We start from the raw sequence: 13634 nt of genomic DNA, 5'->3' as shown, positions 1-13634 counted from the left end.
AATCATGTCCTTGTCTGGCTTTGGTATCAAGGTAAAAGAGTTAGAAAGTGTTCTCTTCTTTTTATTTCTGGAAGAGTTGTGTAAAATGAGTCCTGTTTTCTAGTGAAGTCATTAAGGCCTTCATTCTCTTCATAGGAGATGTTATACTATAAATTCAGTGTCTACAGTGGCTGCAGGACTAGCTAGGGTATTTACCTTTTCTGGAGTCAAGTTTTTGTAGTTTATGTCTTCCAAAGACGTTTTCCATTCCATCTAAGTCATCAAATATTTGACATAAAGCTTTTCATAATATTATTTTATTGTTCTTTCTATGTTGAACCTATAGCAACATTCCCTAATGCATTCCTGATATTGACATTTTTTTCCTTTTTTTGACTATTCTGTCACATGTTCTTATAATTTTAATTAGCAGTTCAAAGAACTAATTTTTATTTCATTCCTTTTTTCATTGCATTTGTTTAAATTTCAGTAATTTCTGCTGTTTATTAATTCCTGCCTTTGTTTATTTTGGGTTTAACATGCTTTTCTTTATCTGACTTCTCAAGTGGAAGCTTAAGGTATAATGTTATTATTTTATAAAAAATTAACACAAAATTTCAAGATCCAATAATAATAACAATAGTTTTTAAATGGAGTATTGTTATCTTCAAACTAGTTACTCAGAATACTAGATATGAATCAAAAGGAGTCTTACTAAAAAGGAACAGATAACATAAAACTTCCTTTTCAATGAACTGAGATAAGCCAGTAGTATAAATGAAACCAACTAGCATATATACTGAAATATTTTTAAAACTGAATTTGTGTTCTGGGGAAGTATTTGAACTTCTCTCTATTTCCAGTTTATCTGCCTTCTATTTTGCTCTTTACTTATGTAAAATGTTTCTCATAAAAGAGAAACTATGGTTGCCCACTTTTTTATTGGGTCTTTTATTTGGGGTGATATATACGTATATGCACCTGTATTAGCTATTTTACTTTTAACTTTATTTTCTCTTTACATGTATTTGTCATACGTAGTGATCACATTCATCACAGGGAATTTGCACCTATACATAATATATCTTGATTCTTCTTCTTTTCCCCATCCTCCTCCCCTCCCTGCAAAGTTTTGTTTCTCTTTTTCCTTCCATTCCCTTTTTTCCTGTGTTCCCTTCCTTCTCATCTCCAGCCCCTCCCTTGATCTTCTTCCCATTTGAACGTGTTCTTCCTATTTCCCCATATCTATCCTCCCTTATGCTCCTTATTTACCCTTTGAGTTTCTTGCACAAAATAAACAGTTTGATATTTAAACTTATATATACCATTTATTTCAATTAAAATTACGGTCTCTATATTCCTACAAATGACTCAAGTTTTTCCTTCTGTATGATAGAGTAGTACTCCATTGTATATAAATACTATATCTTCTTTATCCATTCATCTATTGATGAGCAAATGGGATGTTTCCAAGATTTAGCTCTTACGAATTTTGCGGCTATAAACATGGATATCACTGTGGTGTGATGCTTTTAACTCTTTTGGAAAGATAGCTAAGAGGGGAACATCTGGGTCAAATGGAACTCCTACTTTTCACTTTCTGAGGAATCTTCATACGGATTTTCATAATGGTTGTGCCAGTTTACACTCCTACCAGCAATGGAGAAGGGTTTCTTTTTCCCATAGCCTCACCAGGATTTGCTTTTGGTTGGTTTCTTGACAATAGCCATTCTTACAAAAGTGAGATGGAACTTCAGTGTTGTTTTAATTGGCATCACTCTAATGACCAGAGATTTGAGCATTTTTGCATATTGTTATGGCTTGTGTTTAGATGTCCCCCCAAAGCCTCATGAGAATGAGGTGGGGCTTTATCAGAGGTGGCTGGATCAAAACTGTGTGAAACAGGAATTGATTCATGGTGCAATGCTAGGTTCAAGGGCACTAGGATTAAGGGTGTGAGTGCTACCCGCTCTAAGTACTCTGCATAAGATTAAAGGGACAGAAAGATACTATTAAAGTCTCTTGTTGCCTTTGCTACCCTGTGGGCACCAAGGATTGTTTCTCCTCTTCAATGCCCCTCTGCTATGTGCCACTCAGCCTAGAAGCCAGCCTATTATGGACTGAAACCTCTACAAACTGTGAGCTAAATAAACCTTTTCCCCTTTAACTTTGGGTATCAGGTATTTCATCACAGTGATGAGAAAAATAACTAAGACACACATATTTATTTGCTATTTGTACTTCTTCATCTAAGAAATGTCTATTCATTTCAGATGTTGATTTGGGGAGTTGATCCTTAAATTTGGGAGGGCTGTGTTTTTGTTTTTATTTAAATTTCTTTATATATTCTAGATGTTAGCCCTTTGTCTGAGAAGTAGCTGGTAAAATTCTTTTCCCATTCTGTGGGTTATCTCTTCACAATATTGGTGGCTTTTTGTTTTGTTTTCTCTGTGCAAAAGTTTTTTAATTTGATGTGATCCCAGTTGTTGATTCTTTGTAAAATTTCCTTTGTGATCAGAGTTTTGTTCATAAAATCTTTGCTGCCACCTTCAAGAGTTTTATCTACTCTATTTTCCAGCAGATTGTTTCTATTTTAATATTTAGATCTTTGTTCCATTTCAATTTTAGTTTTGTGCATAGTGAGAGATATGGGTCTAGGTTCAATTCTCAGCATGTGCAAATCCAATTATCCCAGCGCCATTTATTAAGGAAATTATCTTTCTTCCCTTTGGCCCCCTTGTCAAAGGTAGCTGAGTATGTTTGGAGTTGTTTTTGCATCTTCTACTCTGTTCCATTGATCCTTAGGTGTTTTGTTTTGTTTGGTTTTGGTTTTTCTCCCAGTACCATGCTGTTTTTATGGTAGATTTGTAGTGTAACTTCAAGTTAGGGATTGTGAAGTTCCCTGCCTTGCCTTTGTTGTCCATAATTGCTTTTGCTCTTCTAGGTCTCTTCTGGTTCCAAATGAATTTTAGGATTGCTTTTCCTAGTTCTATAAAGAATACTACTGATATTTTGAATAAGATTAAATTAAATTTGTGTAACAGTTTTGGAAGTATGGCCATTTTCACTGTATTGGTTCTGCATATCCAAGACCAGGGGATAGCTTTCCATTTTCTGTTATCCTCTTCGATTTCCTTTTTCAGTGTACTGTAATTTTCAATATATTTGTTTTTCATTTCCTTTGTTAGATTGATTCCTAAGTATTTCATTTTTCTTGATATTATTGTAAAAGGTATTGTTTCTCTCTCAGTGAGTTTTCTACTCATGTATAAGAATGCTATTGATTTGTGACTGTTGACTTTGTATCCTGCTACACTGCTAAATTTGGCTATTAATTCTAGGAGTGTTTTGGTGGAATTTTGGGAGTCTCCTACACACAGTATCATGTCAACAGCAAATAATGATAATTTAACTTCTTCTTTCCCTACCCATATTCCTTTTTTTTTTCTCTTGCCTGATTGCTCTGGCTAATATTTCCAGAATTATATTGAACAGCAGTGGTGACAGTGGACATTCTTGTCTTATTCCTGATTTTAGAGTGAAAGCTTTCAGTTTTTTTAGCATTTAGTATGATGCTGGCTGTTAGTTTGTCATGGAAAGCTTTTATTAGATTGAGATAAAGACCTTCTATTCCAATTTTTGTAGGGTTTTTATCATGAGTCGGTGCTGAAATTTGTCAAATGCTTTTCTGCATCTATTGAAATGATCATGTGGTTTTTGTCATTGGTTCTGTTAATGTGATGCATTACATTTACTGATTTGAGTATGTTGAACCATCCTTGCATCCTTTGGATGAGTCCTACTTGAAGATGGTGTACAATCTTTTTGATGATTTGCTGTGTTGTTTTACAGTATCTTACTGAGGATTTTTGCATCAGTGTTCATTAAGGATTGACCTATAGCCCTCTTTTTTGGTTAGATCCTTCTCTGGCTTTGGTATCAGGGTAGTACTTGCTTCCATTTTGGGGAACTGCTTCCCTTTCAATTCCATTAAAGAGTTTGAGGAGTAGTGGCATTACACCTTCTCTAAATTTCTTGTAGAATTCAGCAGTGAATCTGTCAGGACCTGGGTTTTTCTTTGTTGGTAAGTTTTTTATTACTTTCAATTTATTTGACTGATACTGGGTTATGTACAATTTCTATGTCTTCTTGATTCAGCTTTGGTAGTTCATATGTATCTAGCCATCTGTCCATTTCTTCTGAGTTTTCCATCTTATTAGAGTACAGGTTCTCAAAGTAGGTATTGATGATCTTCTGGATTTCTAAAGATCCATTGTGATTGTTCCCTTTTCTTCCTTAATTCTATGAATTTTGGGTCTTTTGTTTCCTTTTATTGATAAGGTTTGCTAAGGATTTGTCTACTTTATTAAATCTTTCAAAGAACCAACTCTTCTGTTCATTGATTCTTTGTATTATTTTCTTAGTCTCAATTGTATTAGTTTCTGCTCTGATCTTTATAATTTCTTCCCTCATCCATGCTTTGGGTTTAACTTGATCTTCTTTTTCTAGAAACTTGAGGTTCAACATTAGGTTATATTTTTGAACATTAGGTTATATATTTTTAAAGTTATAAATTTCCCTCATAGAACTGCTTTCATTACATCCCATATGTTTCAATATGTTGTAGTGGTGTTATTATGTTTAATTACAGAAACTGTCTAGTCTTCTTTAATTTTGTTGGTGATCTACTGGTTATTCAGGGGATGGCATGATTTAATTTCAATGTGTTACTGTAATTTTTGCCATTGATTTCCAGTTTCATTGCACTATGTTCTGATAATATGCATAGGATAATTTCAGTTCTTTTGCATCTGCTTAAGCATGTTCTATGAGCTAGTATGTGGTCTATTTTGGATAAAGTCCCACATGCTGCTGAGAAGAATGTGTATCATGTTGTTGGGTGAACATTTTGTTGGCATCTACTAAATCCATTTGTTCAAAGGTTTGGTTCAACTCTGATATTTCTTTGTAGATTTTTTTGTCTAGTTGATCTATTTGTGACAGTGGGGTATTGAGGTCCCTTAATACAACCGTATTATTGCTTATCTGATTTTTTTTATACCCAATAGTGTTTTTTTTTTTTTTATGTACTTGGTGTCCATGTATTTGGTGCATACACATTTTTTGTTATCTCTTCATCTTTGATTGTTCCCTAAACAAGTATGTAGTAACCTTCTTTTTCTCTTCTGATCAATCTTGGCTTGAAATCCACTTTCTCTGGAAATAGAATTGCTACTCCTGCTTTTTTCCAGATACCTGTCAAATGGAGTATTAAGAATGACGCTAAGGATTTTAACCTTTGCCTTTCAGTAGATGATGGTACCATTAACAACCTTGGGAAAACAGAAATTTGTATAACAAAATATTTTACAGAAATATGCACACCTTCAGTGAGGTGGTAGTTCCAGCTAGGACTTTATCTTCCTACCCTAGTGGTCTTCATCAACTCTACCTCCAATCCCCGGCCACATCAACAAACATAAAAGCTGTAGAAAAAATATGATTTGCCTACACAGGTCAGCTTTAATACAGTGCTCCAACTTTAATACAGTGCCTTTTATCAGCCTCTTGAGTACAAAGACCCCTGGGGCTACAATACACTATTTTTCAGGTCAGATTAATCCAATAATGCAGTCTTTTCTTCATACACACAAATGGAAGGTGGAAGCCACTTGATGTAGTGCTTCACATGATATTAGGGTCAATAAAGCAGGAAAGAACAAATAATTTTGACCTCCCCAGACAGGTCTCCTTTACTTCCTAGGATCTAGCCACAGTGCCCTTCCTTGTCTTCATCCAACTATCCATGGGCTATCTTAAGGCCCTTGCATACACCATTTTGTCCCTTGGAATTGTGAAATACGCTACTCTATCTCTTTATTACATCATAGCTAGATTCTTCTTGTTCTTTGAATCTCCTTCCCTGACACTTTTTTAAAGAACTGTGCTGTTTCACTTCCTTTATCATATCACCCTATCAATTTTCTTTGGAAATGGTTTGGATCTGGAATGTCCACCACATATCCATGGATTTTTTTTTCCAGATGTGCTGGGGATTGAACCTGGGGTCTTGCACATGCGAGGTAAGTGCTCTACCCCTGAGCTATGTCCACAGCCCAGTGGCCCATATATTTTAAAATCTTGGTCCTCTTCCTGGTGCTATGGAAGGTAGTAAAACTTTGGAAGAGTGTGGCCTCATCGGAAGTTTTAGGTTATTAGAGACGTAACCGTGAGTGGGATCATGAGACCTCGGTATCTTTCTGTCCATGTTGCCTGGTCACTAGGAAGTAAACAACTTTTCTCCATCACTTGTTCCCCTCACCATGATCCACCATACCACAGATCCAGAGCAGTAGGGTTGACTAATCATGGGTTTAAACAGCCAAATCCATAAGTAAAATAAACCTTTTCTGTCTTCTATAAGCTGATTATCATAGGTATTCTTTACAGTAGTGAAAGCTGACCAGTACACCCTCTCAATATTTCATAACTTGTGATTATATATTACTTTTCGTGCTCTATTGTTTCATATATGTAGCCCATGTAAGACTTTATGAAAATAGCAGTGATTCTTACTTTGTCTTCACTGTAACATTTATGATACTACTACCTGCACCTAAAAATTAGTAAGTATTCATTGAATGAATGAGAGGTAAAGGAAGGGCAGATAAGAAGGGGATAATATTTAAAAGAATTTTAATGATTAACTAACAGAAGAAGGCATTATTTGAGGGTGAGGGGATTTCCTATTGTTTCTGAAATTAGACCACATAAGTAGCAATTTTCCTTAAAAGTAATCCTGTGTAATTTTGGGAAAATAGAATTGCCAAAACTGCACTGGTATATCACCTCAGATAATACACCATTAATATTGACAAGTACATTAACCCTCAGATCTCAGTGGGACAATCAGTTTTCTCTTCCATAGACTGTTTGACCACTGTTACTGCCTTCTGCATAGTGACTTGGGGGTTCCAGTGCTTTTCTTTCTGTCTCCACCATTCTCTTAGGACACCATGGGATCCTTCAGTGGATTATTTTTTTCTCCAGCCAACAGGCACAGAGAGAGAGAGAGAGAGCTTAGGTGAATACATTAGAACTTAAAAGACCAAGCATGCAAGTGATATGCACCACTTCTGCACCCACTCAACTGGTAGAGTGGTCAACGGTCCCAAACTAACTGCAAGGGAGACTGTGAAATGCAGATGTTTGTATACCCAAAGGAGAAACTGTTTCTGTGAGCCTCAGCCCAGCCTCACACACAACAGGAGATTTCATGTGGTTGTTGTGAGCGCTAGAGAGTTACACATGGAAACACTCATAGCAGTGCCCTGCCCACCATATTCAGGGCCATCCACATTTCCAGTTATGTTGCAAGTGGAGTTTCTCTGAGTTTGCCCTAATTGCTGCTTGCAAACAAGTCTGGTGTTCTGAAGCCTCTGTCAAACCCAGCACTTGGCTGGGGGAGTATAGTGAGCCCCTGTGTCTGTGGAGGCCAGCCAAGGATGCAGAAGTCACCCCCAAGTCTCTGGGCCACATCCTCATACTTTGTTTAATTTGGTTCCCTGGGTGGGACAAGTTTTATGAGCAGGTGTTCCGGTTAATTAGGTGATTAATACTCTTCAAATTGGAGAGCCATTTCCAAAGTGACAGTTCTTGTTTTGCTCAGATATGAGACAGATCTTAGGATTTGGAGAGGCCTGCGATGGCATTCATCTATCTGCCAGGCCTCTCAGGTTGGCAGTGTGGTTCTGAGGGCCTGGAGTCTGATCCCACATGTATCTGAGGTGCATCTTGATGGACCAGTTTAGGAAAACAAGAGCTCCCCAGATCATCTGATGCCCCTCACACTGGGGCAAAGTTGATTTGGGGGCACACTTCTGGTTGTTTCTGGGTATTTTAACCTATATGACTCCTCAAGGTCAGAGCCAGCACTCCTGCACAGAGCCTGCAGTTTCTAAAATAAGATGACCAAACCACAACCAATGACAAATCAGAGGTCAAAATTCTTGATCTCATACTAGCTCTTAGGCTAACAGAAATGTGCCCCAAACTTCTCTTCTATCCATTTTCCCAAAGCTCTTTTGCTACTCCGTATGTGGTTCTGTTTCTACATTTTTGCCTTTGTTTCCCTCAAGGCCAAGATCCTTTTCCCTCTCATTTATCCCATCAAATCTCTGCATCCTTAAAAATCCAGAATTCATTTCTTAGCCTTTTCAATCCAGCTGGAAGTGATTTCTCTTCTGAATTTCTGTAACATTTACGTATCTGACCTATGTCAATTAGCATTTAATTACATATCATGCCAGTCTTGTGTCTTCTTTCATGTAACTTTTATCTTCCCAATTGTATTGTCTTTGCCTTCTGGGACAGACTTGTTTCATTGCTACATAGGCTGGCTGCTACTTAGGCTGACTTTAAGGAAATGGGTTCAACTCATTTCCAGGACTTCTTTTTCAGCCAGCATCTCTGAACCTTTCTAAACGCTTCCCACAAGGCAGTTCCAAAGACTTCTGAACCACATGGTCAGGAGCAATCACAACAATGACCCCACTTCTCTGATACCAAATTCTTTGTTACTTTTCTTGTGCTGAGACAAAAATACCCAACACCCAAAGTTAAAGGAGAAAAGGTTTATTTGGGCTCACAGTGTGTAGAGGTTTCCGTGCATAGTTGGACTCCAAGGCAGGGTGGCATGGCAGAGGGGAATCATGTAAGAGGAAATAGTCCATGGCAAAGCAAGGCAGGCAGAACATAGGCAGCAATGAAGTAGCAGCCAGCAAGCAACAATAGCAGCTTCTTTCTGTCTCTTTTATGTTCTATCTAAGCTACCTGGCTTGGGCAGGTGCCAGACTAATCAGTGGACTAACTTAGCAACCACACATCCCTAATCATAGCACCCTTAATCCTAGCAGTGCACCATGAAACAAAACACACTGCAGATCCAGCCACCTCTGAAAAAGCCCTACCTAGGACTGCATCAGGCTTTGGGGTGACATCTAGGCATGGGCTATGACAAAGAGCAAGGAGAGGCACGGTTAAAGAAATCACAGGGATGGGAACTGCTTGAAGTTTTATAACTGAAAACTATGCCCCCACCCTATGAACTATGACATCCAACTGGGAAGGCAGCCACTGCCAAACTGCAGACCACATGCAGGCAGCCCAGACCTCTACTCTAGGTCCCTGAGCACCCTCCTGATCTGGTCAGACCCAAGGGGATGCAGATGATGTGGTCTGTAGGGGTCAGCTTTCCGGGGAACAGAAGTGCCCTGACAGTGGGCAGAGAGTGGATCTAGAGAATTCATCAGAGAATGACCAGCACAAATGATTAGCTTGATGTAAGTATATCAGAGTGGAGAGTTGGGAGTATGTATATAGTTTGAAAAAACATTCTGGAAGAATTTAACCTTCCCCTTCCAGAAAAGATTAAATAACACTGATCACAGTAAGTAAGCCTGTGACAGGAGAATGTTAAATAAGCTAGCTGATTGGGAAGATCCTTCACACATTTGTTCACTCATCAGTCATCAAAGGGTTCTTTGCACGTATAGGCATCAAGCATGCAAAAAATGGGGTTGGCTTCTCTTTACATTTGAAATTTTTTTATAATAAAATGTTGTAAGAAACAGGTCATAGAGGGTCACTGTCCTCAAGAATCTAATAGTCTGGACTAGCAAGGATTCCTAGAGGAACTGACAGATAAACCGGACCAAGGGGAGAATCCTAAGATAGGTGGGTAGAAAAAAGATTTCCTGGAAGACCTATTGAGTGAGGTGAAAGACTGCTGGGAAATGAACTGGTAGAGGCCAAAATATCTAAAGTTCAAGTATGACCAGATATGTATTTTTACAAGATCCCTAAATTATTAACACAAAGGGTGCAGTGGTAGAGAAAAAAAAAACACTAAGAAATGAAGTTGAAGAAGTATACATGGAGAGGAAGGTAAGCAACAGTCATTTGTTTCATCCACAGCCCAGGGGTCCTCGGTGTAGAGGAGTAGGTTGCAAAAAGATTGAAGAAAATATAGAGATAGCCTTTGAGAATTAAGGTTTATTAAGATATTAACAGAAACATAAAGGTTTTTTTCATATAGGTTTTATTGAGACAGTGGCAGAAAATGACAGAGTTCAGGGTTAACAGGCTGGACAGGACAGTTGCATGAAAGTACTTCTATCCAGTGGCAGTGGGCTGGACTATCTAATGTCACAAGGTCCTAAAGCTAGCCAGACAGGGAAAGGCCAGAGAGAGCTCCAAGTGTCCAGTGACAGAAGGTTGGACTGCTCTGCTATGTTATTGCAGGGAGGGGGGTTAACAGAGTAAACTGGGCAGAGTTTCCATTAGGAGCTTGCCTTGCTCTGTCTATGACCAGCAGTCTAAGGAACGGCTGAGTTAGCATATAGGCAGGAAGGCAGTTTCACAGATAACACTAATTTGCTCGATTACCAGTGTCTCCCAGATAATACTTACCTGAACATTCTCAGGATGAATGAGCAGGACTCAGGGACTGAATGGCTGTGCTACTTGAAAGAGAAGAGATGCTTTCCTGTTTTGCCTTCTCAACACCCCAGCCACCTTTTCAGGTAACACCCCATGGCTAGCCCACCTGCCACTTTCCTTTGAAAACAGTGCCCCACCTGCCTGAGTGAATGTAGTTTCCAGGGAACTTCCACCCATAGTTCTTTTCTTCCCTGGTCAAAAGAGCGTGGTCAAGTGACCAAGCCAGGCTGACCACTTGGACCTCCCTGGGAAATCTTGGAACTGGCACCTAGATCTTGTCTTTGGTCTAATCTTTTTTGAAGTCCCTCTCTTCACCTTTTCCCTGTAGACTCTGTATGTTACTCAAGTTCTTTTTCAAAAGACTTTTTTTTTTTTTGCTTCAGTAAGCTACAATTATTTTCTACTGTTTGCTACCAGAAAACTTCAACTAATTACCATGCCCAGACGAACAGCAGCATTTCATACAAGAGACAGAGTAGAAAGTTTGAGGTGGGTTTTCTTAGAGAGGATAGTTTGCTTTTGAAGAGCCTATGGAAAAGGAAAGGAGAAAATCTAAACGTTGGCTGAGGAGACTTTTGTGGAACTCTGAAAATCACGCCACAGAGTAAAAAAGTTATCTTTGGCACACAGACATAGAAAGTCCTACCCAGCAGTGTGACCTCCTAAGGACTTAACCAGACTTCTCCAGGGAGGCTTAATTCTTCCATGAGGAGGCTGACACGTTCTGAAGATGCCCCCAAATCAGACAAGGGAGTGGACCAAGCCTCATTTCCAAGCACTGTGAGTTCTGGACCCTGGCTCTGGGTTTCTCACCAATTTGCTGCGTGACTTTGTGCAAATGCCCACCTTGCTCTGAAGTTGCATTTTGTTAATAAAATATAAAGTTTGAATCATATTTGAGTTTCTCAAAGTATGTTCCAAGAGAATTTTTAGTTAACATAAAAAAGAGTCAGATACACTGGGAAACTGGATTCCACAAACCTTAACCAGGGTTTCTTATAGCAGGATGTCTCAGGGCCTTAAATATGTTCATTTAGGGTACAAATTTCCAAAATAGGGCAAAGTGACCTGCACTTTGTTCTTTTCCCAGGGAAACTTTTACCACCCGCCACTCTGAAATATGTGGAACCAGGAGTCATCAGAAGGCACTTGTAGCAGCGTTGGATTAGGTGGCTTCTGAGGCTGCCCAAATGGCGGGTGGCTTCTGCCTAGCCAAGGTACCCTGCACACTCCTCTCCACTGTATTCACCCCTTCCTTACGATGATGGACTCTGTGATCTGTGTGCAGGGGCTTCACCTAGGAAACAGCACATTGAATGCTTATGAAGTCACTTAAAGGTCTACTCAGTCTCATGAAGAGATCCTACAGCTTAAATGAAAAACATGGTCCCTCACTGTGCTCAGAGCACAGATCCAGGCCCAGCAGAGAGAGGGAGAGAGAGATTGCAAAACATACTCTAGCTTGCATTCATTTGGGAAAACAAAGAAAACTCCACTCTTTTCTGCTCCCGACAGTCTGAGATGCTTTTGTTCCCTTGGGCCCTTGCTCCGTTCTCTCATCTGCATCAGTCAGTCCTGGTACGAAATTGGTTCAAGGCTTGGAGAAAAGCTTCAGAGGACAGAGGGAAAAGAATGTTTAGAGTTCTTACGTGCTGAAGTCACCCTGAGGACCAGAGCCTAGTCCCACTTCGGCCACCAGAGGGCGATGACAACAGCATCTGGGCAGAGAGTTGTTCCCAAAAATAACAGCAATAAACTGCGCCTAATGTGTTTAAGAAGGTTTCAGGGGCTGGGGTGTGAGAATGTGCGTGCATGTGTGTATGTATATGTGGGGCCTGAAGCTATGACTCTGAAAATCTGCTAAGTACAATAAAATAAAATCTGCACTTCTACTGTATAGTTACAGGACCTAGTCAAATAGTTGAAAGTTTCTTGAAGGAAAATGAGGACGAAGGATTCAGAATAGCATTCACAGAAAAGGAAAAGGAAGGTGTTCTCAGGAGCATAGTTGTGTGTGTGTGCACATGTGTATATGTGATTGTGTCCACACGTGTGTGCGAAAGTGTGTATGAAAGTGTGTGGACGCCTCTGTGTGCAGGGCTCGTTCAGACTTTCCTGGTGTGAGCAGATCTCAAGAAAGTCTGGGTAATACTTCCTCCAGTTTCTGCCCTTGCCTTTCAAACAAACAAACACATTCCTACGAGTATTTATGGAGCCTCTGATGCACCCCTCCCCACCAGCATCTGGAAAAGCTCAGACCCGGCCAACTCAGAGCTGGCGGTACCGGAGAACGCGGGGAAGTGGGAGGGAGAAAGGATGGATGCCTCTTGACAGTGACTGGCAGGACACTTTCGCTCCTTTGATGCTCCAGGCAACTCGGGGAGGTGGGTCCAGAAAGAGGGGTTGTCCCTCGATTTGAAGAACCAAAGGCTGTCTCCGAGGTGACAAGACTCACCAAGCAGGAAGCAGATATTTAAGGACTCTGACACGGTGTTGCCTATGCATGGCCAGGTCCTGGCTGTCACTACTCTCCCCAGCACCCTGGGCACTGGTCTGGGCAAAGCAGGCCAGCAGTGACCTCGTCAACAACACGCACGATTTTTAGTGACGTGTGACTGTGGAGTGCAGTGGTGGCAATAAGTTCTCGGGAGCAGTTGTGGGTCACTGCCACGTCTACTAGACAGGGCAGAGGCGCAGCCTCCGTGGATCGGAATGCTGGAGTTTAGTAGCTGTGTGAGTTCTGGAAGTCACTTTACTTCTCCGAAGTTTGGGTTTTTAATAAGGGTTGTTCAGACACTCTTCTGGGACCCTGTTGGGAATGTCCAATCTAGTGTTAAAAAAAAAAAAAAGTGTCACAAGCTCTGTAAGCTTGGCTCCTAGAACACAGCGAGTTTCAATCTCCTTCCCGGGCCCTGCTGGGGACCCCTTTCCTTCCCTGGTTCCGTCCCTCTAGTTCCTCTGCTGCCTCCTCCCTCCTGGCTCTCGGTCGCTCCAGCAAAGTTCCCAACTTAGTCTACATGACGCTTGGCGCAGCCAATGGGAGGCGGAGCTGGCGTTTTTGGGGGCCGGGAGGGGTGGGCCCCGCGTGTCGGGTGTCTGCCCAGCACAGTGAATGGAGAGAGCGAGCGCCGGCCAGCTCACCCGGCCGTCCCGAG

At 40.5% G+C, this 13634-nt stretch overlaps 1 long non-coding RNA gene across 1 annotated transcript; it reads left to right on the top strand.

Annotated features, from left to right (window-relative positions):
• The first annotated feature begins 10293 nt into the window (after positions 1–10293).
• On the top strand, positions 10294–11804 carry LOC104860886. The gene is made up of 3 exons (XR_779839.3): positions 10294–10562; positions 11110–11259; positions 11570–11804. It is a non-coding gene; the product is annotated as an uncharacterized LOC104860886 (long non-coding RNA).
• Positions 11805–13634: the final 1830 nt, after the last annotated feature.

This window comes from Fukomys damarensis, unplaced genomic scaffold (assembly GCF_012274545.1).
Source record: "Fukomys damarensis isolate Sample0158 unplaced genomic scaffold, DMR_v1.0_HiC HiC_scaffold_9, whole genome shotgun sequence".
Taxonomy (NCBI): Eukaryota; Metazoa; Chordata; class Mammalia; order Rodentia; family Bathyergidae; genus Fukomys; species Fukomys damarensis.
This window is presented reverse-complemented; position numbering and strand designations above follow the sequence as displayed.